This window comes from Pinus tabuliformis, chromosome X, assembly GCF_031772625.1.
Source record: "Pinus tabuliformis cultivar Carrire ecotype Pingquan chromosome X, CPIR1, whole genome shotgun sequence".
NCBI classification, from domain to species: Eukaryota; Viridiplantae; Streptophyta; class Pinopsida; order Pinales; family Pinaceae; genus Pinus; species Pinus tabuliformis.
This window is the reverse complement of record NC_142308.1, coordinates 252,541,528-252,554,094: the sequence shown is the minus strand read 5'-3', so window position 1 is coordinate 252,554,094 and position 12,567 is coordinate 252,541,528.

Genomic DNA, 12,567 nt, shown 5'->3' with positions numbered 1-12,567 from the left:
TCAGTTCAAACTAAGAATTGTTGGCTTAGTCTTAGTTCCCAAGCTGTCCATCCATGCATTCCATTCGTGCCCAAGTGTCCTGCAACCATACCAACCATAGAGCTATTACGGGAATTTCTGAATCTGCCAATTTTGCACTAAAAACCAAATTTTCATAAAAACTTTAGAAATTGAAAAATTAAAATTAAATACCTGAATAGATATCAAATATACATCAAAATAGGATAAATGAAGGGAAAATGGATGGAAAATAGATGGATAAGTAAGTTTCTTTGAGCAAAAATAAGACCAAAACTAAGGCTCAACAGTTGGCCTTAATACAACAGTGTATGCACGCAGGTTCTATGTGTTGAAGTAGCATATGTCTCATGAAATATGTTTTAGCTACTTTTAGTTATTGCTGTAGTGTTTTGGGTTGAGGATTGGTTTCTGGTTACTGTTAATGTATTCTGGTTACAACATACAGAGAAGTAATTGATTGATTCAATTTTGATTGAAGCAAAGGAGATTGGTTGATGCAGATGTATTTGATGTTTGATTATTTTTATTGATGGATACAGTTTTAAAATTCATGAAACGTGGTCCTTGGAAGAAAAGAGAAGGTTGTAGCCTTCTGTAGGTCAGCACCTACGTACTAGTACATCAGCTAGTATAAGAGCTAAGGGGGTTGTAGCTCCCTTCCAAGAGAAGCTGGAGAACGAGAGAAGGCTATAGCCTTCTGTAGGTAGAAGCCTACGTACTAGTACAAGACTGCACCAGTGCAGAAATATTGTAAAAAGAAGTTTCTTATTAAAAGAAGATAGAGACGAATTGTAGCAGGTGGTTTTCACCCACATTGGGTTTCCACCTTATATCTTGTGTTCATATGTGTGATGATCTGTTCTATTTTTCTGCACCCGTTTATTGTTCTTATGGTTAATGAAGTTATGATGCACTGATTAAAGATCAACAGTTAATGAATCATAAGTTTACTGATATATGATGGTTGCTTTAGACACAGTTGCATATATACGCAGTTTCCCATAACTAAAGTAGCGTATATGTATCTGAGAATGAAAATGAAAAGTGTTTGATTTGATAATATTGATTCACCCCCCCTCTTAGTATTATTTCCAACAATTGGTATCAGAGCAGGTCCTTCAGAAGAAGCTTGATCGCTTGAAGGAAGATCTATCATCATGAGCAACTACGAAAAGGAAGCATCTATCAGGCAACCAATCTTTGATGGGAGCAACTTCGTCTATTGGAAGGTAAAATTCACAACCTATCTTCAATCTCTTGGTATAGAAGTTTGGGATATCATGGAAGGAGGATACACATTTCCATCAAAAACTCCTACGGATACGGTTGGTAAAAAGCAGTATGAAACAAATGCAAAGGCTATCAATACTCTATTAGGGAGTCTACCTCAATCAGAATTCATCAAGGTTTTGCAGCTCAAAACCGCAAAATAAATATGGGACAAGATCGTTCTAAGCTATGAAGGAGATGATCAGGTAAAACGTGCAAATCTACAATCTCTCAGAATTCATTATGAAACTCTCAGAATGCAAAATGATGAAAGTGTGGCTAATTATTTCTTACGTATAGATGAGATTGTTAATCACATGAAAAACTTGGGTGAAGAAATAAAAGAAGTCACTTTAGTTGAAAAGGTTCTAAGATCTTTGTCCTCTAAGTTTGAATCAAAGGTTTCTGCCATAGAAGAAAAGCAGAATCTACAAAGTATTACCATGTCACAACTACATGTGTTGAAAATGCAACAAGATGATGGATCTTAGTGGAAAGGAGTCGCCTTCACTAAGTGGGCCCGTAGGCTATTTTTCGCACAAAGTCTATTTTTAGACTGTCTATTTTTAGACATATGGATCATGGTCTATGAGTTGCAGGATGCTATTTGTGGATGATTGGTCATGTTGGTAAAAATAGATGGACTTCAATTTTAGACATATGGGTAGGTTTCTATTTTTAGACTGCCAGGCTAAAAATAGAACAGTCGAATATTATTGTCTCATAATAATATTTGGACTATAAACATTATCTTATCCTCTTGGAGCACTTCAGTTTGAGCTACAGATGTGGCGCATGCAGCTGTCAGAAGGAAATACACTTTTCTTGTGGGTCAGTTGAGCTATTGCATGCAGGAATTCAGTTAGAACTCATGTGGTTGAGTTTGGTGGAGTTGATTGTGGAGTTGATGGAGTTGTGTTCAGTTTGACTTGGTTGAACTAGTTGTATTTTAGTCTAACTGCAGAATACACTAGTGATGAGTTGTGTGAATTAATTATTAATTAATTCACTAATTATTAACTCATAAATCAACTGAAGAATACATCAGTTAACTCAGTGCATAGACAGTTCAATGGAGACAGGTGTTAGAGGTTGAGATTGCTATCAGTTGTGACTATAGTTGTGCATGAGATCTTGTACAATCAGTGGGATTGAGTAATGCCAATGAGGAATGCGCAGTTTGGGCCAATACCAAGGCAATTGTAGCTTGTGCTCATGTGATTTTCACTTGGTATTGTGCAATATAGGCAGGCAAAGCAGTGGAGAAGATTTGAACCTATGACTTGTTTGGATCTGAGCTAGTTTTGTGTGTAACAGGTGGAGATAGTGCAGGATACTTGAGAGGAGTATTGTACTATGTATTGTTACATGTTATCAATCACTAATATACAGATAGTGTGGGGTTTTCAGCTGTAAGCTTTCCCCGGGTTACATACTGTGTTAATGTGTGCATACGACTGATGTTTCATTGTTTTTTATGCTGCTAAATTGATGATCAACGTAGAGGAGGTTATGCATTATGCATGTATTCCGCAATAGTGTATAATCGGGATAATCTCTATTGAATAAGTGTTTATTATTCAAAATTTCTACATCGTATCAGAGCTGGTTGATTTGTAGAAAAAGTTCTACATGATATCAAAGCGGGATTGATCATCAGATCTATTATTCAGAAAGTATTTACATTTTATTTCTTCAGGCAAAGTTTGTATGGGCCAGGTAGCCTCTAGATTCATCCTTCTTTTGGAAGGTGAGATATCCGGTGAATGCCCATATAGTCAATCTCTGTACGAGAAATGTTTTTTTCTCACGAATTTTAGATCAAAAGCGGTTGAATTTTGAGTTGGTGGAATGGCGCTCAAGGATAAACTCAGAAACATCTAAGTGTGAGAATGGAGATAGTATGCCCAAGTATCTCACGAAGTTCACCCAATGCTAGGATGAGCTGGGAAGTGTGGGGGTGACTGTCGATGATGAGGACTTGGTGAGCTTGGCTCTCCTTGGTCTTCCGAAGAGTTGGCATTCCTATCAGGACTTTGTCAATGGTCGGGAGAAATTGCCAGGATGGGAGAGACTTTGGTCTAATCTTGTGGAAGAGGAGATCAGGCGGAATACCAGGGATAGATCTTCATCAAAGGCATCTGATGAAGAAAATTGCACTTTGGCTACCAAAGCAAAGAAGGGGAAGGAGAAGGTTTCTCTTTCCGAATCCAGTTCTTCCAATGATGGGAAGAAGGTTGACAAATCGAAAGTGCGATGCTTTCGTTGTCATGAGGTGGGCCATTATGCTGAAAATTGTCCACGAAGGAAATACAAGAAGGGATCCGGGGAAGGATCTGAAGGTGAAGCACTTGCTTCACAGTTTGAGTTGGATTTCACACTCTTCGCATGCATGGCTTCATCCATGGTGGGAAGTGGTTGGTTTCTTGACAGTGGAGCTTCTTTCCACATGACCGGTGACAAGAGTTTGTTCAGTACTTGGAGGAGAAAGATCTCCAGATACTCATAACGATGGATAATGATGAGAAGTATAGTGTCTCAGGTGTAGGCACGGTTATTTTTCAGAGGGAGCATGGAGCTCACCTTACCTTGACTAATGTCAAGTATGTACCAGGACTGAAGAAAAACTTGGTGTCGATCACGATGCTAGAAGATGGAGGCTATGATGTAGTCTTCAGTAAGGGAAAGGTTTTCCTTAGACACATCATCACTAGACAGGTGAAGCAGATTGGTTCACGGGTCAAGAACCTGTATGCTCTTGAGGTTCAAGATGCATGCAAAGCCTTGAGCAGCGAGGAAACTGATGGAGACTTGGTAGTTGAGAGGGAGGGTATATTACCTCTCAACATGCAGAGCCAGAAGAAGTCTCAGATGATTGTGGAGGAGCCACGATTGGTGCAGCAACTTCAGGAGGTTGTAGAGTAGCCACAACAGGGGAAGCTGAGTGGAGATCGAGTAGAGACATCTACTCATGCAGAGACCTCCAGTAGGGAGAAACTTCGAGCCAGGTGGGTTGAGGGATTGCATGCAGCCATACCTCCAGGTAGGAGGTGGGGTGATGTGGATTGATCGTCCCAAGGAGGAGGGGCAGGATCCTTGAGGTACCCAACCTCTTGGATGAGACCTTGCTATGGGAGCCCCGATGTGGAGTAGCAGGAATTGACTGATTGGGTAGAGACAGATGCGGATGGAGCGACAGTGTAGGGAATCCTAGGACAGTGCATAGCTAGCAGGCTGCAGCAATGCGAAGGCACAAGTGTTTTTCACAGTGCTAGGTGGCACAGAGAGGTGTGCAATGGTGCGAGATGCATGGAGATGTTGCAGTAGTTCAGATTTCAGAGAGGGAGCACTTGTCAGCAGCAGGTAGAGCTTAAGCATCAGAGTATGTTCCTAGCCCAACAGAGTGGTTAGTTGGGAGCGTTTTTGTTCCAAGTGTTGTTGGAGCAAGTGGATCGGGCAAATGTGTTGCATGCAAAACATTTCAGAGTTGTAGGATAGGGGTTGAAGATAATCCATATCTTGTTGAGAGGGAGTGTTGAAAATGCAACAAGATGATGGATCTTAGTGTAAAGGAGTCGCCTTCACTAAGTGGGCCCGCAGGCTATTTTTGGCGCAAAGTCTATTTTTAGACTATGTCTGTTTTTAGACATATGGATCATGGTCTATGAGTTGCAGGATGCTATATGTGGATGATTGGTCCTGTTGGTAAAAATAGATGGACTTCTATTTTTAGACATATGGGCAGGTTTCTATTTTTAGACTGTCAGGCTAAAAATAGAACAGTCGAATATTATTGTCTCATAATAATATTTGGACTATAAACATTATCTTATCCTCTTGGAGCACTTCAGTTTGAGCTACAGATGTGGCACATGCAACTGTCAGAAGGAAATACGCTTTTCTTGTGGGTCAGTTGAGATATTGCATGCAGGAGTTCAGTTAGAACTCATTTGGTTGAGTTTGGTGGAGTTGATTGTGGAGTTGATGGAGTTGTGTTCAGTTTGACTTGGTTGAACTAGTTGTATTTTAGTATAATTGCAGAATACACTAGTGATGAGTTGTGTGAATTAATTATTAATTAATTCACTAATTATTAACTCATAAATCCACTGAAGAATACATCAGTTAACTCAGTGCATGGACAGTTCAGTGGAGACAGGTGTTAGAGGTTGAGATTGCTATCAGTTGTGAGTATAGTTGTGCATGAGATCTTGCACAATCAGTGGGATTGAGTAATGCCAATGAGGAATGCGTAGTGTGGGCCAATACCAAGGCAATTGTAGCTTGTGCTCACATGATTTTCACTTGGTATTGTGCAATAGAGGCAGGCAAAGCAGTGGAGAAGATTTGAACCTGTGACTTGTTCGGATCTGAGGTAGTTTTGTGTGTAACAGGTGGAGATAGTGATGGATACTTGAGAGGAGTATCGTACTATGTATTGTTACATGTTCTCAATCATTAATATATAGATAGTGTGGGGTTTTCAGCTGTAAGCTTTCCTCGGGTTACATACTGTGTTAATGTGTGCATGCGATTGATGTTTCATTGTTTTTGATGCTGCTAAATTGATGATCAACGTAGAGGAGGTTATGCATTATGCATGTATTCCGCAATAGTGTATAATCGGGATAATCTCTGTTCAATAAGTGTTTATTATTCAAAATTTCTATAGCACGGAATCCTAACTGCCTTCGAAATGAGAGAAGGGGGGCCATCAGACAGGAGAATACAATGAGTTAGGGCATACATCAGAAAGAGAGGAAGAATCAAAATTTGTCAAGAACCTTCAATGGGGTTTTGGAAGATTTAGAGGTAAGCTACCTTTGAAATGCTTTTCTTGTGGAAGAGTCGGTCACTATGCAGCCAAATGTCCTCATAAAGATAAGCTTGATAAAGGTAAGGAACCAGTTAGATGGAACATAAAACAAAATGTAAGTAAGAAGAGCTATTATACATATGAGGAAAGTGATGGATTTTCAATTAGTGATGAAGATGAAAAATGTAATGATTATAGACTTTTGATGGCTTTTGAAGATGATGATTTCTTGGATGCTATAGATGAAGATGATCTCTGTGAAGAAATTTCTAAACTTAAAATCTGCTTAGAAGAAAAGAGTATGATCATAGATGCTTTGACATTCCAACTTGCTGAAAGGAAAAACACAATGAAAAATTAGAATGTGAAATTGTGGGACTTAGAAAAGATATTGGGAAAACAGAAGCTCTTAATCTTAGATTTGATAAAGGATCTAAAACTTTAGATGAGATTATCAAATTGCAGCAATCTCCTCTAATGAAGACAGGTCTTGGATATACTGAAGAAGCATCTCAAGCACAGAAGCCATCCACCTCCAAAAGTTATCTTGTTGCAGCAAGGAGAAGTGAACAGGTTGACAATCGACAGCAAAGGCATAAAGTAGATCACCAGGTAAATCAGGGACAACCTACTTCAAGGATGAACATAGATCACCAAGTAAATCGGGGGTAATCTACTTCAAGGATGAACATAAGCTACAACCAACCGTAGGTAAATCATTCTCAGTTTGCCTCAAGAATGGATGTCAATGGAAACTACAATCATTTGGTTGGTAGGTTTGATAATCGCAAGAATTTCTTCAGCGGCCAATGTTTCTCTTGTCATAACTTTGGACACAATGTTGCTCAATGTGTTGTCTACAAGACCATCATGACTAGAGAAGCACAAAAACAAAGGAGTATGATTGAGATCATGAAAAGGACCTACAATAACTTTTCTGCTTTTGAAAATGAAATCTATTTGTAACAACTTTGGTCATGAAGATTCTGAATACAGGAGTAGGTTTCAACAAACAACTTAGAAGGAGCAAGCTTCATTAAGTCCCAAAACAGGGAGAATGAAAGAACCGCAACTAGAAAGATGTGGTATAGCCTTATATGCAGAAGGACAGGAAAATCAGTGGTATATCAACAGTGGGTGCTCGAAACATATGACAGGTGATAAAGAAAAACTTCAATCATATAGTGCCTTAGAAAAGGAAAGGAAGGTCTCATTTGGAAATGACACCCCTACACTCATAAAAGGTAAAGGTTTTTTTATTTTGAAAGAAAAAGTCAAAGATGGAAATGTTATGTATCTTGATGGCTTAAAGCATAATCTATTGAGTGTTAGCCAAATGTGTGATCAAGGAAATGAGGTAATATTTCGATCAAATGGATGTATTTTTCGTGAGCTTGATACAGGAGAAACAGTGATCAAAGGCATAAGAACTTAAAAAAATCTATACATACTCAAGGGAGGACAACAACAATGCTATCTAAGCAAAAGTGATGAACATTGGCTATGGCATAGAAGGTTGGGGCATCTAAGCTTCTCTCAGATAAGGAAATCATGCAAGTGTCAGGCTGTTCACGATCTTCTTGACATCAGAATTCCAGACAATACAATATGCAAATCATGTTAGTTTGGTAAGCAAACCAGAACACATTTCCCTGAGAAGGAAGGATCAGCTAGTAGGCCACTTGAACTTGTCCATACTGATTTATGTGGTCCATCAAGGAAAAAGTCACCTCGTGGAGAGGAATACTTTATATTGTTCATTGACAACTTTTCTAGGATGTGTTGGATAGAACTTTTGAAGCATAAAGATGAAGCCTTCGAAAAGTTCAAAGCTTTCAAAGCGTTGGTTGAAAATGAATCAGATCGTAGAATCAAATGCCTCAGGTCTGATCAAGGAGTGGAATTTACCTCGAATGAATTTTTCGATTTTTGTGAAGAACATGGAATAAGAAGGGAATTCTCCACTGCAAGGACTCCTTAGCAAAATGGGGTAGTGGAAAGGATGAACAGAACAGTTGAACAAATGGCTCGAGCTATGCTTGATGAGTCTGGAAATCCTGTAACCTTCTGGGCTGAAGCTGCATTTGTTGCCGTTACTATTCTCAACAAAAAAAACGTCCGTGTAAACAACACTCAAACTCCTCATGAAATTTGGTATGGTAAGACTCCTATGGTAAAATACTTCAAAATTTTTGGAAGCAAATGTTACATCAAAAGGACTGATGAAAACCTTGGCAAGTTTGAACCTAGAGCAGATGAAGGCATTCTCCTTGGTTACTCTTCCCAAAGTAAAGGATATAAGTGTTACAATAAAAGACTTGGAAAAATTGTTGAAAGTATTGATGTAGTGGTTGATGAAGTAGGAAACAATCCAAGGCAGGTAAAATCCGAAGATTTCGAAGATGATGAGGACTATCCTTCAACATCAAATTAGACTAATGATGAAGAAGAAACCTATGAGGCACTAGAAGAATAGATAAGGGTAGAAGAAAAGACTCCATCCAGGTACGTACAGAAGAATCATCTAGAGACTCAAGTTTTGGGGCAGAAAGAGGCAGGTGTACAAACAAGAAGAACTTTTTCAGAAGCTTCAAGCTATATAGCATTGCTCTCCTCCATTGAACCATGAAATGTAAGTGAAGCATGCAAAGATGAATGCTGGGTCAAGGCCATGAATGAAGAACTTGAGCAGATTGAAAAGAATAACACTTGGGAGTTGGTTCCTAGACCAAATGATAAGAATGTCATAGGGACAAAATGGATATTCAAAAACAAGTTGAATGAAAATGGAGATGTTATTAGAAACAAGGCCAGACTTGTTTGTAAAGGGTATGCTCAACAAGAAGGTATAGACTTTGAAGAAACTTTTGCACCGGTTGCTAGACTTGAAGCCATAAGAATGTTCCTTGCTCTTTCTAGCTTTCAGAAGTTCAAAGTATATCAAATGGATGTGAAATCTGCCTTTTTAAATGGAGACTTAGAAGAAGAAGTGTATATTGAGCAACAAGATGGATTCATTCTTGGAAATGATCCAAAACTTGTATGCAGACTTAAGAAGGCACTCTATGGTCTTAAACAGGCTCTGAGAGCTTGGTATTATCTTTTGGACAAATACCTCCATCAACAAGGTTTTTCGAAAGGATTGGCAGATAACAATCCATATATAAAAATTGATAATGATAAATTGCTAATACTTGTTGTGTATGTTGATGATATCATCTTTGGTAGCAATGAAGAAACCATGAGTCAAAACTTTGCTTTGGTAATGCAGAAAGAATTTGAAATGTCCTTACTTGGTGAGCTCACATATTTTCTTGGTTTACAAGTCCAACAAAACAAAGATGGTATCTTTCTATCACAAACCAAGTACCTCAAGCAGATCTTGAAGAAATATGGGATGGAGGATTCAAAACCAGTATGTACCCCTATGGTAACAGGATGCAGCCTTAGCGCAAATGATGAATCAACAGCATTGCATAAACCAACCTATAGATCCATGATTGGAAGTCTGCGCTATCTGATAGGTACCCAACCAGACATCATGCATGCAGTGGGAATAGTTGGAAGATTCCAGGCAAATCCAAAGGAAGCACACCTTCAGGCAGTTAAGAGGATTTTCAAATATCTTCAAGGAACTCAAAACTATGGTTTATGGTATCCTAAAGACACAGATCTCACACTTCATGCATATACAGATGCAGATTGGGCAAGAAGCGTGGATGATAGAAAAAGCACTAGTGGTGGTGCATTCTTTATGGGTTTCAGATTAGTATCTTGGTTCAGCAAGAAACAAAGTTCAATTGCATTATCTACAACTGAAGTAGAATATGTGGCTGCTGCATTTTGCTGCACACAACTCCTTTGGATGATGCAAACATTGCAAGACATTCAAATCACTTGTACTCCACCTATCTCCATTTTTTGTGATAATACAAGTGAAATCAGTATTTCAAAGAATCCAGTCATGCATTCGAAGACCAAGAACATACCTATCAAATATCATTTTCTCCAGGAACAAGTGCTTGAACAAAAGGTCAAATTGGAGTATGTTACCTCCAAGGAATAGGATGCTGATATATTCACCAAACCACTGCCCAGGGAGACATTTGAATACCTCATATAGAAGCTGGGAGTAGTTGATGCATCATATTGCTATTGAAATTATCTGTTTCAGAGAACAGTGGCTATACGCGAGTTCGATGAAGTGTATCCATGTACATACACTGATTTCTATGGATACAGTCACGTATATGTTGGTTTGAAGACAAATAGTGGGGCTAGACTCAGGTTGAAAAGAGTCTGATATGGGTCTGACAGAGACCATCTGGCACAGGTTCAGGGGGAGCATATACTTCTAATAATGAATTGTTGGCATTATCTTAGAAGATCTTGGTTCATTTTCTCAGTTGTCTTTGTTCAGGTGGAACAGGTGCAGAGGGAGATCATGGTTGCCTGAATGATGATTGACAGATGCTGCTGATGTTAGTTGCTGATGACTATCATAGTCTTGTCTTAGATATTTAGTCTCTATGTCATGTATTTCTTTTATTATCAAGGTCATGTAACGGCCTATGTTGGTTTCCCCACTATGCTTGGGATGGATGATGTAATGTTCTTATTTTATCATGTGTAAACTTTTGGTGTATCCCCACTTGGTTGGGAGGTGGATGTATGGTGATAGGAAGGTCATTTATGATGTATAAAGTCATTTATTTTCTTGAAGAACATATTTTTGCAAACCTTGCCTATAGTCATGGGGAGCATGGATAGCATAGCATAGCAGAGATTTCAGCATGTACTCAGGGGGAGCATAACCCTTTGCCCTTGATGACAAAGGGGGAGAATGGCTTTGAGGGACTTGGGGTTTCCATCAAGTCCAAAGGGGGAGATTGTTGGCATTATGACACAGGTTTGGCGCTATGACACAGGTGTTGTCCTTGATGGCAACTCACTCAAATGACAAATCACAGTTCAGGCTCTTAGAATGAAGGAAAAAGAGATATACGCAGGTTCCTCTTAACCAAGTCACATATACACGCGGGATCACCGATCAAAAGGCATGTATACGTATGCATGCACTTTCATGCAAGGAAAAGCGCGTACATGTGGGAAAACTTATTTTTTGGTCCATGGTATTTAGTCCTTGGTATTTGGACCTATGGTTTTGGACCATGGTATCTCGTTCGAAGTGTTGAACCCAGGTATTGGGTCCATGGTATTGATTCTCTATGGTTTTGGACCATGGTATTGAGTAAGGCCTAAGACTATAAAAGGGGAAGGAGATCATTAGGCAAGGGCATTCACTCAAGAATTGAAGATCTTATGAAGAGCAAGATCTAGAATTGGGTTATGGTGCATAGCTGGATCTGAACCAAGGAGGAACCTGAGCGCTAGAAGAAGGATAAGTTCTATTGATGGGTCAAGATCTTAAGGCTTGAATAGTAGTATTGTTGTGTGATTTTGATATGTTATATTTGGCGCATGAATTGATCTATAAATCTGATAATCTGGGTATAAGTGATGTCTGAATAAGTAAAAAGGCTAAATTATCTTTTATATATCTGTATGTAGGTTCAGCACAGCAGAGGCACGTATACACACTGGTTCAGTAATTCAAAATAGCGTATACATAGGTTGGCCTTAATACAACAACGTATGCACACAAGTTCTACGTGTTGAAGTAGCGTACATCTCATGAAATATGTTTTAGCTACTTTTGGTTATTGCTGCAGAGTTCCGGTTTAAAGATTGGTTTCTGGTTACTGTTAATGTATTTTGGTTACAACATACAGAGAAGTAATTGATTGATTCAGTTTTTATTGAAGCAAAGGAGATTGGTTGATGCAGATGTATTTGATGTTTGATTATTTTTATTGATGGATACAGTTTGAAAATTCATGAAACTTGGTCCTTGGAAGAAAAGATAAGGTTTTAGCCTTCTGTGGTCAGCACCTACGTACTAGTACATCAGCTAGTACAAGAGCTAAGGGGGTTGTAGCTCCCTTCCAAGAGAAGTTGGAGAATGAGAGAGGGTTGTAGCCTTTTGCAGGTAGAAGCCTGCGTACTGGTATAAGACTACACCAGTACAAAAATATTGTAAAAAGAAGTTTCTTATTAAAAGAAGATAGAGACAAATTGCAGCAGGTGGTTTTCACCCACATTGGGTTTCCACCTTATATATTGTGTTCATATGTGTGATGATATGTTCTATTTTTCTGCACTTGTTTACTGTTCTCATGGTTAATGAAGTTATGATGCACTGATTAAAGATCAACAGTTAATGAATCATAAGTTTACTAATATACGCTGGTTGCTTTAGACACAGTTGCGTATATACGCAGTTTCCCATAACTGAAGTAGCATATATGTATCTGAGAATGAAAATGAAAAGTGATTGATTTGATAATACTGATTGATCCCCTTCTTAGTATTATTTCCAACAATACCTTGTCGAGATCTAT